Consider the following 25,557-nt stretch of genomic DNA (forward strand, 5'->3'; position numbering starts at 1 on the left):
AATTGATTTCACAGGAACTACTAATAGATTAATACTCGATGCATAAAAAGTGGATTCATCTTTGAAATTAATTCAGCTTTGATTGTGATCTTCTCATAATATATTTCTAAAAAAAATTTAATTGGATAGCACAAGTGTTCAACAAAACAGCTAATTTAACTTAATCTTGCACTGTCTGTATTAATAAAAAAGCAAATTTCAATTTGTAATTAAGTCTCACTGAAAATCTGACTCTTCCTTTGAAGAAATGTGATGTGTGGAGACAGAGATAAAGTAGCCATTGCCTGGTCAAAATCAAATTGCCCCTGGAGTAGCTGCTGCTCTTCATCTTGTGTACAGAGACCAGGCTGAACCTTTTTCTTCAGGACCGATACTTGAAGTTGTGCTATATGAATTACTTCTGTCAGAGAACATGTGATAGGAGACAGTCCTTGCACTGAAAAGATTACTAGAATGCAGGATAAAAGGGAATAGACAAAAATGTATAGGCCTTTTAAAGAACCTGGTTCAGGTTAATCATTAGAGTGGTCCCTTAGACTCTGGTTGCTCCAAGAATTTGGACAACTCTCCAACATGCAAGGACTGAGCCTAAACTGAACCCCATGTAATGCTTCCATTCACCAAGTTATCCTCTAAGGTGGCAGGGTGCTCTATGCAATAGATGGTACTGCAAACCTTGGGGATGGCTCGTGGACCTAACCCATGGCCAACATCATCTGTTGTGTTCTGTATTCCTGGGAGCAGTCAGCACAGTGGAACCAAGAGAAATGGCCTAGGAATTCCAAAGCTGATATATGTTTTAGAGAGGATAAAACCTACTCACCAGACATTGACCTTCTCACCACGCTGTATGAGTAGCAGATCTTGCACTCTCAATTCTGTTATAGGTGTTACGAGTCTGAACTGAATTGAGATGTGCTGGTACTGGCCCAGCAAGAAAATTGTTTGCTCATTCTCTGTAACCCTTTGTCATAGGATATGAAGAGCATTGTTTTCCATTGCAGCTAATAAAGTGCTGGGAATGGGCTGGCAGAAACCCCAGCACGTTGCAGTGGGAAATGATGGGGCGCCAGGCAAAGGCATCCAGTGATGTTGCCGGAGTTCACCTTTGCCCAGTGTGATATATTTGACTGCAGTCAGTCAGGAATTCAGCAAAGCAGCATCTATGACTCCACTGTGGACAGCAGTGAAACCAACAGTGTTCCTGGAAGCTGAGAAATGAATCATTATTTTCCATGGTTCCTTTTTTATGGTCCTATGGAGTCTTTCCTTATGCACAAAGGGCTGTTTTATATAGGAGTCCTTTACAGTTCATTAGGTGGTTAAGATGAAATTATGCAATGTCTAAGGTTTAAAAACTGCACGAGATTTGGGAGTGCTGAGAGCAGGAGGGGGCAGTTTTGGTATGAAATCAATGAGGAGCTTTAATGAAATTAGTAAAGACAACACAGTGTTGAATTAGCCTATGAAACTTGTTGCCCAGGGAGCTGTTGAAGGTGGTAGCTCTGGAGAGCTACCATTGATGTGGGCTGTGGAATATAGTCACTGTTGTGGTGTTAATTTTTATAAGAGGGCTATTAAGCTACAGACCTGGGATTGTAATAGTTATAGTGAATCAGTAGCTATATGGAGAAATCAAAAGATTTGTCTTCCAGTTGAAATTTCTTATATTTTCTTCAGTGGATTCCATAGGGCCTCTGAAACCTTTACTTCTAGTCTAGTTGGGCAGTGCTGTGTCTAGCATACATGCTACATTATACACTTGCCCTGGGAAAAACTCTTGGTTTTCCTGCAGATTTAAGACTTTTGTCATTTCACCTAGTTATTTTTTTCGACTTTATTGACCACCTGCCAGCCTACTGCAGTGTCACCAGAGTATCAGAGGGCAGTGAACATGAAGTGTGCTTTCTCCAGAATCCATAAGTATTGGGTTTGGGACTTGAGGAGGCTCTGCAAGCCATAAGTTTGTTCCAACCTCCTGCTAGATTGAATGGTATAATTTAATTTATTTTTTTTCTTTTTTTTACCCCCTAGAAATATTGCTACGTCTCAAAGCTAGGGGCAATTTGGATCAGCTTTAGTGATCACTTGAGTGGTTTGTACTGACAGTCTGTATTTCTTCCCAAAGCAAAACACCAAGTATCCCTAAGAGTGATATTTGTTTGCCAGACTGTGTTGTCACTCTTGGGAACTACTGGGTTTGGTTTTTTGAAATAGAAAAAACTACTACTACTTGTATGTTTTTAAGAAAGAACCAAGAGGTTTGATACATACAGGGAAAAATACATTTGTAGGGGCCACATGTGAAAACACTTGCAGAAAATACTTCAAAGGTGTTTTGCTTTATGCTAGTGAGGCTGCCTTGAGCAGATGTTTGTGGTAATAGCAATGATGGGGAGCTTGGATGTTGGGGTAATGACAAAGCCTAATGTTATGCAAAGTTTGAATTTGGCAATTATACTTATTCTGCAGTACACTTCTAGTTCAAACACATTTTAGATGGATATTACTGGATCAGGTTTTATGGGTCATCTTTCAAGATTTTGGGTTCGAAACAGCGCAGCAGGATGTTGAACTCTGCTTTTACAATTCCCTGCGATGTGCTTACAGTGGAGTGTGTCAGATGATGGTCTGCTTTTTTAGGTGCTTAAGTGAGTTTGAAATCATGAAAATTCTCACTTCAGTGGTGATTGTCCCCACCCCAGTGAGAACTGTGTGGAAATCTGAGCCCCTCTAGAAACAGCTGTAGTGGAACAGGCTGGGGGTGGTGGTGTGGAAGGTCCAGCAAAACTACATGACTTGTGAAAACCTTTACATGGAATTTCTGTCTTCAGCATCTTTGCCCTTTCAGCTTGTGTCTTGCTCTGTGCTGTGATACTGAAAACACTCATTTTGGGACCAACTGAGAGCAGCAGCTCTCAGCTCCTAGTGGTACAAAAACTCATCCTAATTTGTTTCAGGGTGTGCTACTCCTTCTCCCGAAGTTCCTTGTTGCTGGCACATGCGGTGCTGGTTCGGAATGCCTGGGACTCAGGCTTGCCTGCTCTCAGAGGCCTGTTTAAGTGCCCCACATCGGGGTTTCCTGCAGGATGGTCTGTGTGCCATGGACTGTGCTGGCACAGCCCTGCCAGCACTGCCCTGGGGGGGGAATATGGCAAAGCCTCACAAGTGTCTCTGGTTCTTTCTCCTGCCTCAGTGTCATCCCCCCCTAATTTCTCCTGCACGTTCTCAGTAGGAATATGATGGATTTCTTGAGAACTCATTTAGTATTTGTGTGCAGTCCCTTGACATGCTCCAGGTGTGGTTTGCCCTAATACAGGCAGCTTGGGTTTCTCCAGTTCCCTGCCCTGGATGGTGGGGACTGTCACCCAAAGCTGGCCTATATTGCACACCTGAGGTCTCATCTTCCTAGCCCCCCTTAGTATCACCTTCAGAGCCTGGGGACAAATCAACCACACAGTCAGAGGAGATTCTCCTTGGGGAATAGCTTGCCTAGTTTGTATTGTTCAAACTTAATGAGTTCATGAGATTGACTCTGCTGCAATTATTTCTTGGCGATGTATAACAAGTAGCTGTTCTTACAGGCTTATAAAATGTTCCAGAGCTCCATTAATTTGCCCTTCATTAGCTATGTAATTTTGCTAATGACCTGAGATATTTAGAGGCATTGTCCTGTGAGAATTATGAGTTTGACTGTGAGGCCTCACAGAAATGCTGCACACACAGCCCCAGCCCATCTTACCACCAGAAATTCGTTCTGCCCTGCTGAATCTAATTGTATTTTTTACTTTTGTACCGAAGTAGAGTCATATCCTATTGATAAATGAATAATTATTTCATATATGAAATTACACATTTAATGGAAGTTTGCAGTGTTAGAGTGTAAGTGATTAAATTTGTTAATTGTGTAATATTGCTGGACATAATGATGCATTTAACCATTAACGGTTTTCCGCTGCATTGCCTTTTAAATTCTCATTGTAGTGTATTATACATTCTTGTTGCCTTTTCATCAAGTGTTAATAATCGTGGAAAATAAAGATTAGAGTCTGGAAAGGAGAGTATCCCAACTGTGATAACAGGAAGAAAAATGATGTGTGTCACTGGAGGCCCCAATTGGTAAGGCAGTGTCTGAGCAGTATATGGTATGGGAAATACTGGGAGCAGTGAGCATGTTCATATTCACCACATGATCCCTCCTTTGCTTTTTCATTTTCACTGTACAAAATAGCAAAAATAACAGAGGAATTTGCAAAGAAATGGTGTGAGGGACAACATAGGCTGTAGTTCCTACGTTCATCTGTCTGAACAGCACTTGGTGTCCATCAGCCCTGGAGATCAAGATGGGATTTGTCACATTTCCTTCCTGTGACAATAACAAGAGGAGAACCTGCATGAGGCCTGGACTCTGCCATACTCCACAGTGTGTACCTTAATTTGCCTGGAGACAAAAGGTTTGCCCTCCCTAATAAATAGTATGTGATGCAGAAAGCAAGTTCTGTGGCCTGTGCCATTGGGCTGGTGCTTGTAGAGAGACGACTAGGACAGCTCCAGGTGCCTTGGCCACTGCTGCTATGTGGGAACATGGCTGTTTGCTCAGCTTTTCTGGAGCAAATGGCAGCAACTGAACCACAAGGGCTGAATAAGTGCCAAAATCAGAGAATCACAGAATGGGAAGGGACCTTTAAGATCATCTCATTTCTCCCCCTTCCATGGGCAGGGACACCTTCCTCTAGACCAAGCCCTGTCCAACCTGGCCTTGAGCACTTCCAGGGATGGGGCAGCCACAGCTTCTCTGGGAAACCTGTGCCAGTGCTTCACTACCCTCTAAAGAATTTTTTCCTCATATCTAACCTAAACATGCTCTCTTTCAATTTGAAGCCATTCCCCCTTGTCCTGTCACTACATTCCCTTGTAAACAGTTCCTCTCCCTGTTTCTTGTAGGCCCCCTTCAGGTCCGGGAAGGCTGCAATTAGGTCGCCCCAGAGCCTTCTCTTCACCAAGCTGAACAATCCCAGTTCTCTCAGTGTTTCCTCACAGGAGAAGTGCTCCATCCCTCTGATCATCTTGGTGGCCTCCTCTGGACTCGCTCCAACAGGTCCATGTCCTTCCTGTGCTGAGGACCCCAGAGCTGGATGCAGCACTGCAGGTGGGGTCCATCCCAGGGGATCAGCCATGGCTGGGCCCAGCCCACTTCTTTGCAAGTGGGGATGCTACATGTGACCAGGGAAATGTGAGTGGGCAGCAGAACTGGAGAGAAACGCTGGATTTATGTCCCATGACAACCCGTTATTTGATTGTGCTTTCAATGTTTCCTTTCTCTGCAGCTTGTACCTGTAAGAAAGCTGACTGCCCTCTGTGTTTTGGGTACAAGATGAGGATTTCCAGAAGGGTTATCTTTACTGATACTGAAGTAAATCACCTTTCACAGATCAAGCAGATCAGACAACATATATCACCGTTAGACTAAAGTTGAAACAATCCCTTGAAAAGCCAGAAAAGCTTCAGAAACTGGCTTAAACATTATCTTTGAAAGCAAAGTCATTTTGCTTCAAGATTATCATCACAATTTAGATGCTGTACATTGTACTCGGATAAAGAGGGAATTTGGCAGATGAGCTTTTGCCTCTGGAGCCCCCAGATGACTGGAACCAGCTTCCCTTTCAGCTTAAATCAGCAAACAGCATAATCCCCTTTAAGCCTGGGTTTAAATGGCTGTTTGAAGGAGGATTGTGCAAAATCTATTTCCAGTAATATGGTTACTGGAGCTAAAGAGTATGGGTTGTTTTCATGAGATTTTTGGATGGCCCTGTGGTGTGCATTAAATGATTGCAAGAATCCTACAGTAGATGGTTTTCACTTAATCTTTAGGTGTATGTGTTGATGGCTCTTTGATAAAACTGAAAGCAGCTCTTGGTTCTTGGACATTTTTTTAAGTGCAATGAACAGACTAGCTGTCAATACCCTGAGTAGTCCCTTATGCTGGCTGTAGGAAAGGTGCTTGTGTTTGTTGTGTCCATTGTGAGTCCCAGTTAAAGGTCCCTCTCCTGACGTGTAACACCAGAGTGAGAGTCACTGATTGAAGTCAACAGGAGCAACCTTTCCTCTGCCTGCATTTGTACCTCGGATGGAATAGCTGTGTCCTTACTGGTATTCCTTTTTTGGGGTATCTATTCCTGTCCATTCTGGCTGGTACAGTTTGAAGTCCCAACTTTCATGAAGTCAAGGTGTTCTGGTTTGAAAGTTAAACACCAGAGGAAACCGAGTCAACTCAAAGAGAGATTACAAGTCAGAATAACAATTTAATAAAATAATACAATAAGTACGACCACACAGACAAGCAACAGGCACTAACCCACAAAGCCCAAATGTACAACCCAGCAAACAAAGCGGTGCTACCTGGGCCCCCCCTTGAGTCCAAAGCAAAGGGAGAGGGGAAAAACCTGCTGGTGGGAGAGCTGCTGCAGTCCAACCAAAAGTGGTAATTGTAGTCCGGCCGAGGGTGGTGGTGAACTGCAGTCTGGTTGAGAGCGATGAGTTGTAGTTGAGAGCGACGAGCTGCAGTCCTCCTCTGGATCCCACGAGTGGTCCCAAATGTTCCGAAACTCCAGGTTTATATACTCTCCAGTTCAGGTGGGACTGTTCAGTCCTCCCCTCAGAGCGGGGAATTCCATAAAAGGGTATGAGGGTGCTCATTCCATAAAAGGATATGAGGGTGCTCAGGAACATCACCCCCCCCCCCCCCTCGCAGGCCTCTACTGACAACAGTTTCTGGGAAATGGCATGGAGGGCTATAGAATACACAGTTTGGGCTATACCCATTCAGTGATGAATCGGTCCCAGCTGTTCTAACCAGGACACAAGGCCAGAGTATGCTGCACTTCTCCCCATCTTGGGCAGCCCAGTCTGGGGTCCAGCTCTGTGGAGGCTGAGGCCTTTTGGCCTTGAGCCTTCTCCAGTTTTTTGGGCATAATGTTCTTGAAAAAAAATGTGCCTATTTGTGGGCTTCAGTGACAGAGTTATCTCGTTGGGAGATTAACTGTATGTGAATATTTATTAGGAGTACGAGCAAAGAACTTTCCTGCAAAGCTGCAAGCAACACTCAAATATCTGAACTAAATCACAGGTTTCTGAAATAAAACATGACATGTTCTCTGCCTCTGCTAGAGCAACTGACAGTGGTTCTGCCAGGAAATAAATACCAAAAAGCTTATTTCTTTCTAGATTTCCCCATCTTTATTGCTTTTGTTTTCAATGGAAGTGATTTCTTGTGTACGGTTCTTCCTTCTTTTCCACCTTCCCCCACATCAAGGTAGAAGGCAAAAGCTGGAGCTACATTTTATAGTTCTCCAAGGCAGGGTGTAGCAACTAATGTCACAATAATGTGATAATTAAAAATGGAGGAAGAACAAATGTTACTTCACTCACACTTTCATAAGCACCAAGATGAATGTGTCCAAGTGGGCAGGCCAGCATCCAGGCACCAAGGCATGTTTCCCATGTGGCCTGGCCAGGATTCCTGGAGACAGAGAAGAGGACAAGCTGTGCTGGCTCTCTAGTCCTTGTTATGTATCCCGTAACCTTCGAAACTTGGTTAAGCATGTGCTGGTTTTGAATGTGCCTGGTTTGTACCCTGCAGGAGCTCACAGTAGTTGTGATCCTGTTGTCTGTCTCTCCATGGTTAGGATTTACTTGTTTTTATCTGGGTATTGACTTGGCTCTTCCCCTACTCTGTGTCCTCCTACCACCATGTCCTCATGGGTTTACTCTCTGTTTCAGTATCCTTTATTTTTCTTATCTGGGAGTTGTTGGATCATGACCTGCTGTCAGCACCTGCCATCCTTATATTCTTCCTCCCGCTGTTCCTTCTGGTGCTCCCACACCCATGGCCTCCATTTGCTCCCCATTCCCACTACTCTCAACATTGTCATTAGATATTTCTACAAAGTGACCATGAGAGTTCATTCTGCTCATTACCCTGCTGTGCTCTGGAGATCCCTGCATTCTCCTGCAGTCTGTTGTGAGTTTGGCAAGTTGTGTGAGCACTTTAATTTATTTATCATTTCATATTTCGAATATTTAAGTGAATTGCTGGCACTGCACAGATAATATCTGCAGATCTTAACAACTGATCATGTATGGTTATGGTAATCTGGAGAAAATGCAGATGAACTATGAGAACTGCTTCATCTATAAATAAAACCATTTAGCTTCAAAGCAGTATTGCCATGGAAATTCTTCACTGATAAAGTATGGGAGTGGGGCTTTTCTCATTTAGATTTCCTGAGCCTTTTTATTTTATACTGACAAGATGCCAGAGGGAAAAGAGCTATAAACTCAGTATTGCATATTTAAAAGATGGTATTTTATTTCATCTTCTTAATTCCAAATCTTTCCATTTACAGTATACAGCCATGAATTTAAATTTATACTAAATGAGGAAAAAGGAATAGGAAATATTATTGTTGCCAAGCTAAATCCAGTGCTCACTGAAAACTTCTGACTTTGTTTCGAGTTGGCTTTGGTCCTATATTTGTAAACACTTTCTAATCAATATTTCTCAAATACATTCAGGAAACTTCCTCTGAACCACACACAAGATGAAGAGCCCCTAAGGGAGGATATATGAGAGAAAATACATTTAACTGATCTACGAGAATGGTGCACCTTAAATCCAATCTCTGTGAATGCAAGATTCAGTGTGTGCCAGTCTTGCCGGGATTTGCTTTCTGTTGGAGCTCTGGGCCGGACTGAGCTCCATGTGACATCAGCCTCGCTGGTGCTGCACTAAGGAGGTGGAAGGAGCTGGTCAGAAGCTACCTTAGATATTGCTGTGCAGGTTCATAGCGTCCTGAGTCTTCCATGTCTTGTGCCTGGTAATCCCTATCTAGCAGAGTTAGTAATCAGCACTTTGTTTTGCTTTTCTGAAACTACAGTTCTGCTGTTGTTACTGTATTTGTGTGATGGCAGTTCACTCAAAAATATGAACTTTGTCCCCGTGAAGCATGGGTGTATTATCATATTTCTGTGGGGTTATTCAAAGCAGCGGACAGTATTTCTTCCTACAAGATTTTTGTTAATCATGTTGTGCTGTACTGGATATAAAATTGGCATAAAGTCACTCTTTATTTGATTTTTTTTTAGGTGACCTGGCAGAAGTGAACTGTGCTTTGCATCTGCACCTCCCATGCCTTTCGATTCCGTCACAGTTATCTGTAACTGCATTTGCTGCCTCCTAGAATGACAACTTCATATTGAGGTCTCTGGATCTTATCGGACTTTGGTTTCTGAATCAAACACAGAGACTCCTGGATGAAGCTCTAATATGGATCTAGGCAATGTTGTATCACACCTTTTATCCTGCATCTTTCTGTGGAAACTTCTTACACAGCTGCACAATCTCCAAATAGATCTGGATGTGGAGTGGTGCAGCGATACGAATGGAAGTCAGCTAACAGCTCTTTGCAAGGTATGGAGAAAGGGCTTTGTTCAATTTCCATTTTTTAGCATACATTAAAACCAATCAGGCAAGCCAGCCCATCAGTGTTATTGGGAGAAGCCTGGTGTCTTTATGAATTAGTGATCAGCGGTTAAGATAACGCTTCCCTTTATTGATCGTACGCTGCTACATTCAATTAAAATGAGAAATAATTTCATGAAATTAAATCCAGCTCACTGGGGGTGACCAAGCATGCCGTGCACATTGTGAATATCACCCAAAGGAAAACTTCAAATTGGTAAAGAATACATTGAACCATCCCCCTGCTCAGAGCAGGAGCTGGCTGAGTGCCCTCCGCCCCCTCTGCGCACACGCAGATTACTCGTCCCCTGGTCCCCACGGCCTCAGCTCAGTGTTGGAGGAGAGCACTGTTAGCTGCTGACTGTGCACCTCATTTTATCTTCCCATGGTAATGGTAAGGAAGTGTTACCTACCTTGATTAAGTGCATCACTGGCTCATCATGAGGCCCTCTCCAAAGCCATGCTGTGAACAGCAAGAGCCCTTGGGTTTTGGATCACTCAGAGTAGGAAAGCAGTGCAGATCCCCATGGGCTCCTTAGCAGAACTGAAGAGCCAATATGCAGTCAGAAGTGCAGGTTCCCTTGAGAAGGTCATGTGTGACAGTTCAAAGGGGAAGGCTTTGTTGATAAGACAGCAGACTAAAGAAGTATCGAAGCATTCAAAACGGACTGTTCAACTTGACACACAGAGCAGGAAGCAAATGGATGTTTGGCTCCTCTCTGACCCTGGGAGTTTGAGATGCTTTCAACACATCCCTTTTGGCTGGATTTGCCTCTCCTCAGCAGATAGTGTTATACATTCCTTCAGCACACCTCAGTCACACATATCCCAGCCCTTGGTTTGCTGGTGAGCCACAAGGCTATTTCACTCTGACAGTGCTTGATTTCTCTTTTTCTCACCTGCAGAAATCAAAGTATTCCCATACCTATCACTTAGCAGTTGCTCCTCCGAACAGTTTGTTTCCTTTTCAAGTGGAAATCTGCAGATTTGTCACCCTTTGAGGATCAGATGAGTGATCACCACCCTGTGCCGGGAGCACAGACAGCCTTGGCTCTGTGCTCCCCTGTGCTGTGCAGCAGTAAATTAGACCACCACTGTCTTTTGTGGGGAAATGCCAATAGGACTCCTCTGGTGTCCCCAGTTGCCCCAGGAGGGAAAATCATCAAAGCCAGATTTTTCTCTTTTTCTTTCCTGAGAAGATGAACTGTAATAGTGAATTGTCCTCTAGCTTTCTTTCTTTTTTTTTTCCCCTGGAAAAAAATGGACATATTTCACCTGTGATAACTTGCATCGCATTTTTTACTACAGTCTTGATTGAATCAGGTCAGTTGTACTGAATGCTGTGTATACAAGTAAAACAGTCCCTGCCCTGGTGCCTATAAAGGTCATATAGCAAAAGAGAAAGCTTCTTTGAATGTGGGGAGAAAGGAGAACTTAAAAGAACAAAATGTATTTTCTTCAACCTCTGAAGCTAATTTTCTGGGCAAACAGGGTGCTGGCTGGCACGTTCCTGCCTGAGTTGGAGGTTCCTTTTTCTCATGAGGAATTAACCACAGCTCGTGTCGGTGTGAAGTTTTGTATCTGTTGTGAACTTCAGGCAGAAGCAGCTCATATTTTATGGTTCTTTGATTTGTTAAAATGTGTAAAAATCAGCAGAGTGAGGATTGTTAGTTTTGCATATTTTAAAATCACAGAATCACAGTTTCTCTGACTTTGTTTAATCTTCCAAATTCACGGCTTGACTTTGTGATACATTCTTTTTGGGAAACAGAAGCTGTAATGCTTTAGAAGCTTATGCAGATACAGGCTTTATCTTTTTGAAACAATAATTTTGGGTTGAGGGCACGATCATTTGTACATAGTAATTCCGTGTTGGAGGTGAGAGGCTGGGAAAGAAATACAGCAAGAGCTGTTCGCTGAACTAGTTTAAAAATTAAACTGGACAAAGCTTTCTCTATAGATAGAAGTGTTACTTTATCTGCTGAACATTGATTTAATAATGTAGGAACTCCTCTGACAGCTAAAGCTGCCTATAAAACTTTTATGTCACTGTTATTACGGAATCATCACTTGAAGTGTAGGTTATATATAGTAATTTTTTTAATCACTAAATTACACTCAATGAATTTTCTAACAACTAGACTTTCCAAATGAGTTTTCCCTTTTTTAATTCCCCACCCAGCTTCCTTGTGGCAGCTGAAGGGCTTCCTACCTGTTGAATACTCATTCTGGTGGCAGGAACCTGCTTGAAATAAGTTCTTGCCTACATAGTTTTGCATGTTTCCTTGAGCAGAGGACTATTTTAAAGACTTAAAAGAGGACGTTTCCATGTGACACAGCTGTGGCCAGAGGTGTGTCACATCTCTGGATCTTGGGAATGGCATCCTCAGGAATATGAGGAAGTCTGCTGTGGAAACTGAACAGAAGGATCTGCAGGAAATCCTGAGTGAAGTGGAGGTGTTTGGAGCATTGCTGTATGTTCTGTCTCAAACCATTTGTTTGAAGAACCTCCAAGGTTGAACAACTCAGCTCCCGCTGTTGCACGCAGAATTTTACTTTAATTTGGGTTTACTTCAAATTAGTATTCGAGCATTCACCTGCAAGTTAACATGTGAATTTTGCTTCAGTTACTTTAATCCATTTTCATTACTTTTCTCTAGACAAATCCACAATTACTTATTTTGGCCTTCCTTATTTTTTCCTACTGAGCTTGCTTTGTGATAGCAGGTTGTGATACTTGGGCATCAGAGACCAAGTCCAGCCTTCAGTGGAAGGAAGCAAGGCAAGATGAAAATTAATTTGCCTAGTGTCTAACAAGTCTTCCTATTACATATCCAGTAGTCTTTAATGATGTCAGCGTTTTGGGGCTTTTTCTGAAGAAAGACTAGACTTCTCTTTGAGATTCATAGGATTGCTGAATTTGGATGGACATAAGGAGGACTGGAAGAAGACCATGTCTCCTACAAGAGTATCTCAGGAATGTAAGGGTTCCTTGGATACTCAAACCCTTCACATCCACAGTGAAGGATTTGGTGCTGGGAGCTGAGTGTGACAGGACAGAGGGAATTGCACTCATCAGCCCGGTAGAGCCACCCTCCCTTCCCAGGGTGGCAGCACGAGGGCAGAGCACACACAGACAGACAGACAGACAGACAGACAGACAGACAGACACACACACACACACACACACACACACACACTGTGCTTGGGTGGTTTTCCTGGTGTGCAGCTCAGAGCAGTGGTGTGGAAGAGCAGTGATGTGCTCCTGCTAAACAGACCATCCAAGCATTACAGGAATTGGCGTCGGCTCTCTGGAGCTGCTCATGCAGAAACCTGTTAAAACCTCCGGAGGATGAGTGATATCTGCCTCGTGTTGCATGGCTGCTGCTTCTGTGTTTAATCCCTGCTGGGTCTTCATGGGTTAATCATTTACAAGTGCGAGGTTTCTTGTGACATGCTTGGCCAAATCCAATGAACAGACTTCAATTTAAAGTGAGCAGAGTGTTGAAAAATGAAATGTTTTTGAAAGTTAAATTGCAGTCATTTATATGAAAATTCCTTAGGTAGTTCATTTCCCCCCCCTCCCCCAAAATATACTCATTTTATAGCACATTAATAATTCATGTGCATATTGGTTATAGACATAAAGCACAAAAATATACATTCTTTATAAAGCATAGACTTTTGAAACAAATAGGAATTGGTACTATCTGATGATGGTAATGCCTGATTAGCTCCATATTATTTAATTGTTGATGGCTGTTCATGATTATTAATTGATACAAAGAAGAAACAGGATTCTCTGCAGTGGTTTGCAGGAAGTCTCCAGAAACATATCTCCTGTAACATCAGATTTATAGGCACAGCAAGATACACGTGAGGCAGCAAAGTTTAACCCTTGGTTGCTTTCATGGCAGATTCTGCACTCTGGTTTGCTAAGCCAGTGCAAGAGGAAGATGGTGAATGTGTGGGATAACGTGGATAGACACTTCCTCTGGGCACTAAAATAGGGATCTCCTAAGAGTTCCTAATTTGTGATGAGTGATTCTCTGTCAAGAGTCAAGGAGGAGCAAGTCCTATGCCCCACCCCTTGTTTTGTAACAAGGACTAGGCCGCAAATGGTCCTTTGGCACATTGTGGTATTAAGGTTGCCCTCACTACTCTACTGACATACAGGTTTTTTATTGACTGAACATCCTTGTGCCATTAAAGGTTAAAATATTCTTGATATCCTGTCCATGGGTGCCTGTTCTATGTAATAGTTATGTCCTGCTCACATATGACTGAGTTTCTGTGGTGTAAAATAGACCAACAACCCCATCCTGGTAATGTTGGCAGAGTTGTCTTCCTGCCTACAGAGATTAGAAAACTGCCTTTCACTCCATATGAAGCTGGGGTAGGTTGTGCTCTCCTGGTAGGACTTGAGCTATAAAATGTGTTGGATCAGGTGAATGAATACCTTGATGCCCATCGCAGCTGGAATCTGAGAGCTGAGTGAGGAAGGTCCCAGGTACATGCACAGCTCAGGTGTGTTAATGTAGCTCAGCTTTTGCTGTTCTGGAGGAGGATGCAGGTGACTGCCATTGGAATGAGGGACTTGAGCAAAGTGAATTTTACTCCGTGTTCAAGGTTTGAATTTATGCATTAAACTTGATACTGATTTTTCGGAAATGCGGGAAGTTAGAGGAACGAGTTGTTTGCTTGGTTTCACTCCAGTCCCATGATTAGTAATTAAATATGGCAGTGGAAGGCATTCCTGCTCCAGGGGGCGGACAGTGGTAGAAGGGGTCATTCTCTTTAAGTCCTGCTTGGCATCGAGGATAATGCCAGAACAGTTTCATTTTGCCAGGAGTGTTTTCCCTTCCCTGCCTGGTGCAGGTGGTGGGATGCTGCCCATGGCACGGGGCTGGTGTGCCCAGTCACGGGGCACGTCCTGCCCGCAGCTGTGGGAGACAGTGGTGGTGCACGTGTGGACATGGGGAGGAGGAGACCTAGAGGAGTACGTGGTGCCTTTTGGTATGTGAGTGCAGCTGCCTTAAAAAATACCACTGAAATAGTGTGGTGTGATGAATTGACTCGGAGGAAATTCCTGGAGACGGGAGAAGTAGCACATGAAATATGGGAATGGCTTTACATTGCAGGATGATGAGGACTCTTCTGAAAAAACCTGGGGCAGATGAAAGCTCTGTTGCTGCAGGTGAGGCATCCTGGGAAGAGTAACTTTACCGTGATTACTTTTTGAGAGAGAAATATTTAGGATTTTTTAATCCATCAGCGCATTTTTCTCAGCTTTTAGAGACACTGGGGTAACTTTATTCAGAGATATCTTGAAGATATCAGTGTTGAATATATTGGAAGAAAGCAAGTCTGAGTATGTCACGTCTGATGTTGTCGATAAATATCAGCCCATTCAAGGTGCTTAAGAATTTTCTGCAGAAGTTTTAAACTTTTCATTAATTTTTAAATTTTTTTTTCCAATTAAAAAATAATTACCTGACATTTAAAATTAATTTGACCAAGGTTGCATAAACACATTTCAATAAAATACTTAGACATTACCAAATACATTGAGTTTCCTTTGAAAATATTTCCAGTTGTGCTTTGCAGTCTCTAAACAACTCCATTAAAGGACTTTCCTGATCAGGTCAGAAGAAACACACTGGGAAAAAAAAACCACTGTGAATGTGGAGTGGAAATGTGAAAGATGAAGGTACACAACATCAGTTTGAGATGCTGAGATCAAGTGTCTGTGTTTTGTGTTTGGATAGGTATTTTAAATAAGTCATTTCACGTGTACAGCTAAACTTTACAACATCCCCTTGGTGGTGAAAAGCTCAAGTCTGCTTTAGTAGGGAAACTCTGTTTTAGAGGTCTTTTCCTCCAAAACTCATTTCTTCTCTTTGGATGTACTGACTTGCAGGGCATGATTTACAACATTATCTTTGCAAGCGTTTTTAGGAGGGAAAAGTTCAGATATTTGGGACTGTAGAGAGGTGCTAATCTGAATTTTTCACTTGCAGCTCCCAGGTATTCTTACCCATAGAGGAAATGGCCATGGGAAGTTTGGGCAAACACAGCTGTTTCCTATATAGGTTATTTTATGGGTTTGATTTTTAATTTCTTATGGTGCTGTGGGCTAAGTAATACAGGCATTCTTAAAAATAAAATAATAATGATAATTGCAAGTGTTGGGGAGTATATTTTGGAGGAGAGGACTGCAGAAATGCCTTTAAGGAGTAAAAAAGAGTTATTTAAGTCTGTGCTAGGATTTTGCTCCTGTGGTCTTTTAGTGAGGTGTATGTGGTTTTGAATATGCCTTTGAGGGCTCATGCACAGTAAGAGAGTATGATCAAATCACTTAAGGGTTGATATGGCTTTTTCTGTGGATTATCTGGATGTGGCTGCAATAACAGTGTTGTTTTCCTCTGGCCAATCAGTGCTGTGTGCTGCCACGAAATTCCTGCACACTGAAACTTTATTGCAAATTTAAATTACTTACATTATTTTGTTGGACAGTAATTCCCTGAAGCATTATAAACCAAATCATTAATTGCTGTTTCTAAGGTGCACGATCCATTGGAAAACATTAAACAACACTCACGGTTCCCTTTATTGTTATTGCTCTTCCAGTCCCTGAGGCAGCAGATCAGATGGAAACTCCTGGGCAATCTCAGACTGACGTTCAGTGCTCCTGACAGAGATGGCTCTGGGCTGCAGATGTTCACGGGACCATATGGCATCTGCATGTTGTCTTCAAGAATTATTACGAAATAGACTGTTTTGGAGGGGAAAGATAACCTGATCATAAATATTAATCACTGCAGCTGTAGTTTGAATGACTGTAAAAGTGTCATAATGGAATTCCAGACTTCTCCTGTTCTCATTCACTGGTGTCTTATTTTCCATACTATTTCACAAGTAAAAATCTATCTTTCAGAGGACTCTGGTAACCCTACAGATTGTCTGGACACAAGCTGAGTTTTTTCTTGACAAGACCGTCTGAACTAAGATGCATTGTACATGCAAAATGTAATTCTTGTCAGGAGATCTAAACCAGTGGCTTTCCCAGCAAAATCCTGTTGTCTTGTTTTTCCTCCAAAACACTAATAATCCCCAACTGTAGAGCTGAAAACTCTGCTTTTCTGCCTGAGCTCCAGTAACACCAGGGTGTTGGTGGAAACCCGAGTGCCAACTCACGATTAGGCCTGGGTGGAATGTCTCGTTGAATTTGACTCTTTATGACCTTCTCTATTTTTTCTGCAAATAGGTGCATTTCCAATACCTTGAGAACATTTGTTTGAACAAAGCTGGCTATCACTGGGTCTGGTAGAGTGGCTGTGTACTGCTTGCTTAGGTGTTGCTTTCTTCCTAAGGCCCCTTGATGTCACCACGAGCACCTCCTGAAGGATTACTGCCGTGGGGTCACAGTTCTGTGCTTCGTTTTACAGAAGCCTCTATTTTACTGGGCAGTAACTCACAGATTGTGCCAGGTTTGCATCTGAGCCCATTTCTGGTGTCCATGAAGTGCAAGAAGGAGACTGGTGCTGATTGTCCAGCTTGGCTGGAGCACATCCAGTGGAGCTTGGTTGTCCACAAATTTATTCCATAGATTCACAGTTACAGTACTCCAGGTGGGACTTCGTGAAGGTGGAGCAGAGGAGAATCACTTCCCATGACCTGCTGGCCATGCTGCTTTTGATCAGCCCAGGACACATTTGGATTTGCTTGTAGTGAGCTTCTGGGCTCTTATGTGCTGATTTTAAACTAAGGCTTTTGGCTTAAGAACAGCTAAAAAGACTGGGGGGGGGGGGCCATTTAAATCCTTCAGTGCAGTTGATCAAATTCTCTGAATACTCTTGTCTTGATTTTCCTTTTAATTTGTGGCATGAAACAACTGTGTGCCTGCTTGTAGAGAATTGTCTGCATATTCTGCAGTGCCTCTCAGATAAACATCAGGTGCCCTTTTGGAATGATGCTCCTGGTGGCAGAGCACTTGATTGCTGTCTCATCCTGAGGCTGGTAACAGCACTTACAAGGCCTTGTGCCTTCTCAGTTATGTTTTGGTAGAAGATTCCCTTAAGCACGTTTGACCTTGTCTTTTGAATTTTTTTTTCTTTTTAAGGGTGAGACTATGGGAATATTTTGGGTACTCTTGGCACGCTTGCTGTGAGGGGATTAGGAGAGATTTTAATGCTGTGTCTGTGAAGGATCTCCTGTACACTCGTAACCCATAACAGTCAGTGTCAATAAGTTGTACAGGAAATTCTTCAGAAAATTATTTGACGTAAATGGCAGTGACCTCAGATTAAACTGCATGAATTAAGAACAGGAGCAGGGCTGAACCTGGAGAGGCTCTGTGAGTGCCTGTCCCACAGCAGTGTAGGTGTGGGAACCCATGCACTGGGCTGCACGTTTTGCAAGTGCTGCTTTAAATCACTGGTTTTCTGAAAGTGAAGCTAAAGGACTGCATATGTAAGAATCTGGAGCTTTTTAATCAGTGCTGTTAAGAAAATCTGAAGTTATTTTAAATTACTTCAAAAGCTTTACCATGGAATAAACAAGGTAGCAGAGCAGAATTCTTCTCTGGGAGGAGCCCAAGGGTATCCTGGGTTCCCTGTTGCAGTGCCATTAATTTTATATTGCAAATAGAAATGTGGTGACACGGATGTAGTGGGGTGGAGAGTCTGGCCTGTGGAACACCTCTGGTGTAATGGAGATGGCTTCCCCTGAATTTTTGATATACCAGATTGTCCTGATTTTTTCAGTCTAAAGCTATTGCCATTTTGCCTGTTTGGTTATTAGACTTCTGCCTGTTCACATGAGCCACAATTACCACACAGGGATGACAGACCAAGGACTTTAAGCCTGATGAAACTGTATTTTAGGTTTACCAAAGCACAAATATATTTAACACAACCCTTCCTAGGAAGATGTAGTTCAGTTTAATGGGCTTCATCTAGAGCTGGCTCAGCACCTGGTGCAATGTGAGCCCCTCACTGCAGTGCCACTGCTTTGCAATTTGCCTTCTTGTTATTTGGGTTCTTTCCCCTTGGCCTCATCCTCTCTTTGTAAATGCTGATAACTCAGTAATTACTGTAGCCCTGCCCAGAGTACTGATCTCTGTTTTTACTGTTGATTAAGAGAGAAAGGTAAAGTGTGTGTGTATGAATATGCTAAATATTTTATTCTTCCATTTCTGCATTGCCTTAGATTAAAATTTTTGATATGTGAAGAGCCATGAAAGTTCAGGTGTTAGATTGTCTGCTGTAGTGGGGTTATACTGAGACACCATCAGAATGCTGAATACATGCAGCCTTCATCACAGATGGACCCTGGATTCCTATTTGGGCACCCAAATATTTGTGATGGAAAAAAGTAAGCAATTTCTTGGAGTTTTCGAATTTGCCTTTTGGAATAATTAAACTTAAAAACCTGTGCAAATCCCCTCTCTTACCCTAAAATATATGCTTACTTTTAACAGTACGAGTGAATTTGGAAAATATAGAGAGTTTTCTGATAGAACAAGATTTAAAGCATGACTTAAAATTGTGATGTGGAATATTGAAATGATGAATATCTGAAGGATACACAGATTCCAAACTGCTTCTCTATTCCTCCTTCTCTATAATTCCACTGCTTAAACTGCAAAAGGCTCCCTCTGTGATAAGCAGAACTATTAGAGGGTAAAGTTTGAGGAGAATCCTCCTGGTTCAAGTCAGATATTCTGTGAATAAAAACTTGCCCTAAGGAATTCTCACTTCTTTGGGGAGTTTTCTGGCAGTCTCCAAGCTTGCTTAGTGGAGAGGAATTTATTGGAAACTTTCAGATGGCTACAAGTGCAGGTTTCTGGGATGAAAACCCTGCAGTCCTTGCCCTGGTGGCAGTTCCAGGGAGCACTGGTGATATCAGCTCATCTGTTGAACCCTGATGGTTGAGTAGAGTGAGACAAACACAGAGCTCTGATCCAGAACTGAGTTGCTTGCTGGAATTGCCAGTTTCCAATTAGTGTTCCCACGAGAATATGCTGGAATAAATTAAACTGGAACTTCTGGAATAAATTAAATTTATGCATAAACAGTTGTGTTTGGAGTTGGATGAGGGGAAAGAATAGGGCTTAAAAGTTCAATAATCTTTTTCCTCTAATCCTGCAGGCTTGCTCCACTGTTAAGGATTCCTTGGAGGCTGCTGGAAAGTGGTGTTATTGTACAACTGTGGAGTATGAGAGGGTGAGATGGGATGTGTTCATTAACACGTGAGTTTGTGTTCATTACCAATGTTCATTGTGATGGGGAGTGCAGACTCTGCAGAAGCACCTTCAGACAGTTTTTGAAAGGGAGAGCCAGCAGCTGGTAGTGTAACAAAGTTGGGTAATAGACTCCAAGGTTCCTTCTGCCTGTTCCAAGCATTTACTGTAGATTCATATCATTTAGCAGCTCTTCCCTGACACTCTGGAATTTCCCTCAGATATTTTCATTTTAGTGCATTATCTTCAGGAACTTGGTGTTTTCAGTCTGGTCAGCTTTTCGGTACAAATCAGGATGCAATTTTGTAACTTAGGTAATTGGATTTTTCTTAGTAACTAACTCTAAATCAAATGTACACATAGAAGCAATTGCAACAGGAGAGCAAAGGCAGGGATCCCAGAGCAAACCAAGCAGTGAATTTTGGTTCAGTAAAGGATTTCCCAGATTGGTTCAGGAATCTTTAGTACCATCCCACACTCCTATTTAATGAGATTGGACTACATTTGAAACAAAAACTGAGTTTACATTCAAATCATTATAAACTTTGGGGAAAGGAAAGGAAGGAAGTATTGATATTATGTAATATTTTGTTATCTCTTTGATTTTGACATTTCCTGGGGCCAAGTGAGCTAAAGCACAAGGGATGTAAATGAATCCATCACATTTGCAAATGAAACTCAGTGCAGAGTAACTCAATGTAAGAGCTCAGGCCATCTCCCTGTGTGCCTTAAAGTACCTCTAAGGACAACTTGGTGGTCATCTCTCATTATAAAGGTGATCAATGGGAATGAAAATGGCAGTTCAGTTGGGGAGGCCCAGTGTAACTGCTGGATTCATTTCAACTCCCAAGTTATCCAGCCCTCCCAGCAGAGTGAGACTGAACAGGCACTCAAACACTTGAAGGGAAGAGCAGGCTTAGGAGCAAAGCTGAGTGTGTTGAAATGGTAAGATCAAGGAGCTGTTGTGAGAAGAATGATGCGGTAGCAGATAGCACCCAGCACCTCCCATGTGGATGGAACTGCACTGAAAAAGGCTGGATGTGAGCCAGTATTATTACTGGAGAGCTGAGAGACATAACAAGAAAAATGTCATCTCCTTTTAGTCTGTAGCTGGTCATAGTAATTGGCCTAATAATGTCATCCTGCAGTTATTTATATGCAGCAGTGTATCCTGGGATCGATCCCATTTGTTTGTGTGCTGTAGAGACAAAGGCAAGAGAGAACCCATGTGCATCTTGATACAGACCGTATGACTCTGGTTCTCAGCCTCCAAATTCTTCTCATTTTCCTCATCTTTTATAGGAGCAAGAAATAAGAACAGATGTATTTCTTCCCATAGTTTTAAATTTTGAGGTTTCAGCCTCCTGATGTTCCGTCGCTCGTTACCATGAACCGTGGGAGCAGTGCATTTCCTTGACACTCCTTCATGTATTCTAAAAAGAGGGAGATGTTAAGAAAACTTAATAATTGGAAAATATATAGCACAAAGAAGATGTACCTCCCCTCCAAATCCCAAGCCTGGGTGTTTGGATACCCCTGTACCTGACTGGGGGGATGGCTGACTGCTGTGCTCACTGTTAATAGAAGACATCACTCTCAAATAGGCATGTGGGAAAGAGGATACAAAGACTGACTGTGCACCTGGCTTCAGGAAGATGTGCTTCATATGAGGCTTTCCAAGGCCCATTCCAAGTGTTTATGGCATCACATATTCTGAAAGAGCATCCTAAATACCTGGTGGTCTTTTCTAGCTGTTACTTTGTGAGAAGCAGTCGGCAATAGCATGTGGAGGTCCCAGTATCAGAGGAAATGCAGTTAAAATGAGGTATTGGGTGCAGGAACTGACTTTGTGTGAGAATTGTGGGCTTTCTGCTTGCAGCTCCTTTCAGGCTTTTGCTTACCTTTGTCACCATATCTGGTGGGGAAGGACTGGCTGAAATGAAAGGCAGAGGAGCAGGAGGGTCACAACCTGAACCTCTCATACCAGAAATACAGTGTTTAGCCACTCAAACTGCCTTTTGGTGCAGGTTCTGCTGCCCAGGGTGCTCTACCAGTGTGGAATAAATCACTGCCTTCAAACAGTCTGGTCAAAGATCCTAATCCCAATTCCATCAAACTCCATCCATCCACTTTCAGACAAGGCAGAACTTGAGTAGGTAATTATTTACTGCTTTACCAAATAATTGATATTACAAGGTCATAGGGAAAAGCTGGTGCTTCAGCTGAGTTGGGCTTGTGAATTCAGATTTTCCAACTTCCATTTTATCACAGAATTGTTCTCCTTGAGCCACTGCCTGTGACTTCGTGTCACAACAGAAAAACACATCTGCAGGTGTTCTGGCACCTTCGTTTGTAGGTTGGACAAACACAGAGATGATTCTCTGTCTTTGCAACATGTTGGATGCTCCCATTCTGCACACATTTTGAGTGATCAGGGGTGATATAACTGATCAGTGACAGCTTTTACCCTTCCAAAAATATCTCCAGCTTAGTCATTTTATTATAAATGCTAATAATTGTAATTATCATCTGCACTTGGAAAATGTCTCTAATTCATCACATGGAAGCATCAGCAATTTATATAGGTGGGGATCTACTGAGCCCCTTATGAGTGTTTAAAAATGTACCTAAAAATAAAACTACTTTATGACCTACTTGATAACATAGCTCTACCAATAAGTAGACAAAGTTGGACTGCTGATATTTTTAAAATGTGTTTTTATAGGTCAGTGACGTAAAAGGACAGTTTTTAGTATTTTTTGCAGAAAAAGTAGCTTGGCATTGAATACCTGTGTACATTAGGTATGATAAGATATTTTGTTTAATCATTTTAGTATGTACAATGTATAAATTGTTCAAGAAAATATATCTAATAATACAGAATATATGTCTATAATTTATATAATCATATGTAGTACACATAACACAATTTGTTTTAATATATAAAAATTAAGGTGAGGTATTTTTCCAAAAGTGAAATAATCTGTAGGCAGAGTAAAGGACGTGGAGTTTTCTGGGCGGCTGCAGCTCTGGAGGAAATACAGAGCTGTGGCTGGAGCAGAGGGGATCTTGGCCAGGTGCTTGGGCTGGTTGTCAGGTCTGGCTTTTCCTTTCTGCCTGGTGTGAGCAGAGCTGCTGCAGGGTGTGCACAACTGCAGTGCTTTCACTGCAGTCAGGATCTGATCCAGAGCCCAGGGAAATCACTGCAGTGATGGAAAAGCTCCTCTGGGACATGAACTACCCCAGGAGTGGATTTCAGTGGTCACCCTTCCCTCTGGCTGTTTTCCCAGTGATGTGAAAGGGAGTTTTGTCTGACTCAGGACTGCTGAGCCCCGGGGGATTTCTCTCCATTCCAGCCCAAGAACATTTCGTGTACCTGTTGGAATCACTCTGCATTGGCAGCCTGATGTACATTTTACGTTCTTCCAAAACACTAATCCTGAGTGAGGAAGGGCTGAAGGAATATAATGTCTGGGAGAATGTTGCCAACACCACTGATATTTAATGGCTCTGCCCTTGGAATTTCTTTTTAGCTGACTTTTTCCTATCACTATCGTAGTGAAAATGTTAAATGTAAGAACACGGAGCTACTTCATGGATTAAAAGGCAGATCTCCCAAAACATACACAAATAGATTTGTTTTGACAATTTGTCTGCAGACCACCTAGTATGGATAATTTTGAGGAGACAGTTGTTTTACTGAGGACACTGTGAGTTTGCACATTTGTCTGAGACTTGTCCATAATCTGTAGCATTTGCTACAAATTCGTTTGTATTTTTTAAGTGTTTTAAGACAGTGCTTCTTCGTAACATCTGTTAGTATACCACCCATGGATTAATAAGCTTTGCAGAGCTGTAGGGACATAGAAGATCTCTAGAATATGTTTTCACTTGCCAAACTCTGGATTACGGAAATCATTGTCAAAGTGGTGAGTTATGTGAGTTCATTAAGAGTTGAATTTCCAGTGGAAGTCAAAGGGAATTCAGGCTTGTAGCAATCTGAAGCTCATTTTTTGTAAATTCCCCATCAGTACATAAAAGTTTCAGAAGCTCATAACTACTGTACACCTGGCTCATTTCTAAAATCTTTTCATGGTAAATGAGATCTGTAAAATTCCCAGTTCAGTAAAGTATTTAAGTACATACTGAAGTCAATCCTGTTAAATCCAGCAATTAAACCAATGCCAGTGAGTTTTGAGCACATACCTAAAGCTAAAATATGCACTTGGTTTCTTTGTGATGTGTTTCATTCTTTTAAAGTTTTAGTGTGACTCAAGAACAGAGCTGTGGTTTAGATTATTTTGTTTGGTCTTTTCTATATGCTGTTCTGGAGCCTTGGGAAAACTGTCCACCCTCTCAGAAGAGGTTCTGTTAAGCTCTGATGCTGAAAGAAAGTGCTCCAAAAGTGAGAAGATCACATCTATGCCTTGTTTGGCATAAATGCTGGAACTGGAAGACCACTAAACTGGATCTGAGATGAAACAATAGGGCTTTAATGGTGCTCATGAGTACCCATAAGCAGGCTTTTTGAAGTTACTGAAACACTGAACTGGTAGGCAGTAAAAGAGGTACCACAATAATTGTATGTCAGGAGGTCCATCTGTTTGCCAATAACTAACTTACATTTAGTGACTTACAAATTCAGCCAGAAATGCAACTCCTGACCATCCCAGTGCTACTCTGGAGTCCTCCTCTGAACGTGGCCAGCTTGGATCAAAGGAACTCTCTCAGCTCTCAGATGGTGGTGCTGCCCTTCAAGTCCGTGTTTAAGTTTGTGTTAAAATAAGAACACAACTGCAAGCTATTGAAGTGCTGCTTTCTCCTGAATTATTTGCTAGGCCTGATTTTTAAAAGTGTGTGTTTCACTTTATCGGTGTTCCCTTGGGTAAGTGCTGCTTCCAGCCTTCTTACCCTGTGTGTTCTGGGGGCTGTGTTATGTCCCTGAGCCATTTTTGTTCTATGACAGCAAAGCTGCTCCTTCACCCACCTTGTCTACTCACAGAGATTTTGCCTGATTCTGTGGGAGCTGGCATGAAAACTTTGATTTTGAATATTTCAGTGTGTTACAAAGGACAGTGAACAATAGAAATCTCACCTAAAGAGGGGGGAGTGAAGGATGAACCTATAAAGCCAGGCTCTTCATCTTCCACTCTGCTTTTATCACAGCTGTAATGTGGGCAGTTTCAGTTAAAAGCTCCTGTCAGACAACAGTTACTGTAGGTTACAGCAGCATAAGGAACAGTCTTGGTCAAAGGCAAATCAGGAATTCCTCTAAAAATGATCATTTGCTCAAAGCTCCCTTCCACTTAAAATGGCCAGATTTTGGTCTAATGAGCAATAAAGAGAATTAATTCACAAGTGGTGCAACTATTAACTGATGTTGTTGAAAAGACCAAAAAGCTTTCCTGGAGGATTTCTGGAACTTAGTTTCGTTGGCCACATTTCAAAATCAGGCATCTTTAAAGAGGCAAACTCTCCCTTTACCCTCCAGAACCCCACCTTGGCTGAACTGACATTTTGTATTAAGTGTAGTTGCTTCATAATTTGCAATCTCTCAGTCCCACTGGAGTGATTCACTTGCACAGAGCACACTGGGGTAAAACAGAGCTTTGTGTGCAGTGTGAGCTCATCAAATAAATGTTATTGCACAAAATGGGAGCCCTGTGAAGCGTTTGTCAGGTGTGTCCTGCTGCCTTCAGAGTGAAGAGAATGTAGTTTGCAGTTTGAGTATTAAAATTTCTCCATAGCACTCCAGAGCTATTAAACTAGTCCTCTTGAGGAAGTTCTGTGCCCC

The 25,557-nt window shown here is 42.2% G+C and overlaps 1 long non-coding RNA gene across 2 annotated transcripts in view; it reads left to right on the forward strand.

Annotated features, from left to right (window-relative positions):
• The window catches only part of LOC116791643, a 90,482-nt gene that overhangs the window by 60,076 nt on the left and 4,849 nt on the right, over positions 1–25,557 (forward strand). Inside the window, exons 4-5 of one of the 2 annotated variants that reach the window (XR_004358806.1) lie at positions 9,145–9,469; positions 19,672–19,772. This is a non-coding gene — a long non-coding RNA (uncharacterized LOC116791643). Of the gene's footprint in view, positions 1–9,144; positions 9,470–16,150; positions 16,382–19,671; positions 19,773–25,557 lie in introns of those variants that run through there. The other variant, XR_004358805.1, reaches the window with a different exon arrangement.

The sequence above is a fragment of the Chiroxiphia lanceolata genome, chromosome 10 (genome assembly GCF_009829145.1).
Source record: "Chiroxiphia lanceolata isolate bChiLan1 chromosome 10, bChiLan1.pri, whole genome shotgun sequence".
In the NCBI taxonomy this organism is placed as follows: Eukaryota; Metazoa; Chordata; class Aves; order Passeriformes; family Pipridae; genus Chiroxiphia; species Chiroxiphia lanceolata.